Here is a 2,155-nt window from a genome sequence, read left to right on the forward strand (position 1 = left end):
TGCAAAGTCAAAGGGCTAGATCCCGTGGTCAAACGCTACAGGGTTAGCCGGGACGGGGGCCCTGGGGGTAGCAATGCCACCGGAGCGTCGTACCGGGCCCTCATACATGCGGGGTGGTGTTGTGGCATGTCCGAAGAGGCGGCACGCGTCTCCGGGTTGTGGCCCCCCTCACGGACGGCAATGAAATGGTAGTAGACGTTCTGCGGTAACGATGCAGCGTGAATATTATTAAATACTTGGAGCGCGATAAAATCATGAGTTTTTTACACAACGTGGGCACATGTGCTATAGGACTGATGGTAATTTTTCATAATTTTTTGTGATGGAGAAGTATCTGAACACTTCCCTCTACGCGGATTGCTCTTCGCACGTCTACGACTGTGGCCGGCGGCCTCCGGGGGCTAGCATACGTCAAATCTTGCGTAGGCGGCCTCTCACAAATCTGGAAGTGTTGAGGCGGTTGCAAACGCCCAGCACGCGTCTCCGGGGTGTGCCCCCCCCCCTCACGGACGCCGCCGCCGCCGGCACCTGGAGGGGGGAAACGGACGCGTTGGGTCTACACGGAGTGGATGTAGCTGTGGGTTTGGCCCGGATGTTGCTCCAAAGTGTTCCTCTGGGCCGACCTAACACAACCGGGTGGAGAGGTCCACTGGTCAAAGCCCGTCCGTGCAAAGTCAAAGGGCTAGATCCCGTGGTCAAACGCTACAGGGTTAGCCGGGACGGGGGCCCTGGGGGGTAGCAATGCCACCGGAGTGTCGTACCGGGCCCTCATACATGCCGGGTGGTGTTGTGGCATGTCCGAAGAGGCGGCACGCGTCTCCGGGTTGTGGCCCCCCTCACGGACGGCAATGAAACGGTAGTAGACGTTCTGCGGTAACGATGCAGCGTGAATATTATTAAATACTTGGAGCGCGATAAAATCATGAGTTTTTTACAAAATGTGGGCACATGTGCTATAGGACTGATGGTAATTTTTCATATTTTTTTGTGATGGAGAAGTATCTGAACACTTCCCTCTACGCGGATTGCTCTTCGCACGTCTACGACTGTGGCCGGCGGCCTCCGGGGGCTAGCATACCATCAAATCTTGTGTAGGCGGCCTCTCACAAATCTGGAAGTGTTGAGGCGGTTGCAAACGCCCAGCACGCGTCTCCGGGGTGTGCCCCCCCCCCTCACGGACGCCGCCGCCGCCGGCACCTGGAGGGGGGAAACGAACGCGTCGGGTCTACACGGAGTGGATGTAGATGTGGGTTTGGCCCGGATGTTGCTCCAAAGTGTTCCTCTGGGCCGACCTAACACAACCGGGTAGAGAGGTCCACTGGTCAAAGCCCGTCCGTGCAAAGTCAAAGGGCTAGATCCCGTGGTCAAACGCTACATGGTTAGCCGGGACGGGGGCCCTGGGGGGTAGCAATGCCACCGGAGCGTCGTACCGGGCCCTCATACATGCGGGATGGTGTTGTGGCATGTCCGAAGAGGTGGCACGCGTCTCCGGGTTGTGGCCCCCCTCACGGACGGCAATGAAACGGTAGTAGACGTTCTGCGGTAACGATGCAGCGTGAATATTATTAAATACTTGGAGCGCGATAAAATCATGAGTTTTTTACACAACGTGGGCACATGTGCTATAGGACTGATGGTAATTTTTCATAATTTTTTGTGATGGAGAAGTATCTGAACACTTCCCTCTACGCGGATTGCTCTTCGCACGTCTACGACTGTGGCCGGCGGCCTCCGGGGGCTAGCATACGTCAAATCTTGCGTAGGCGGCCTCTCACAAATCTGGAAGTGTTGAGGTGGTTGCAAACGCCCAGCACGCGTCTCCGGGGTGTGCCCCCCCCCTCACGGCCGCCGCCGCCGCCGGCACCTGGAGGGGGGAAACGGACGCGTCGGGTCTACACGGAGTGGATGTAGCTGTGGGTTTGGCCCGGATGTTGCTCCAAAGTGTTCCTCTGGGCCGACCTAACACAACCGGGTGGAGAGGTCCACTGGTCAAAGCCCGTCCGTGCAAAGTCAAAGGGCTAGATCCCGTGGTCAAACGCTACAGGGTTAGCCGGGACGGGGGCCCTGGGGGGTAGCAATGCCACCGGAGCGTCGTACCGGGCCCTCATACATGCGGGGTGGTGTTCTGGCATGTCCGAAGAGGCGGCACGCGTCT

The sequence above is a fragment of the Triticum aestivum genome, chromosome 7B (genome assembly GCF_018294505.1).
Source record: "Triticum aestivum cultivar Chinese Spring chromosome 7B, IWGSC CS RefSeq v2.1, whole genome shotgun sequence".
Classification (NCBI taxonomy): domain Eukaryota; kingdom Viridiplantae; phylum Streptophyta; class Magnoliopsida; order Poales; family Poaceae; genus Triticum; species Triticum aestivum.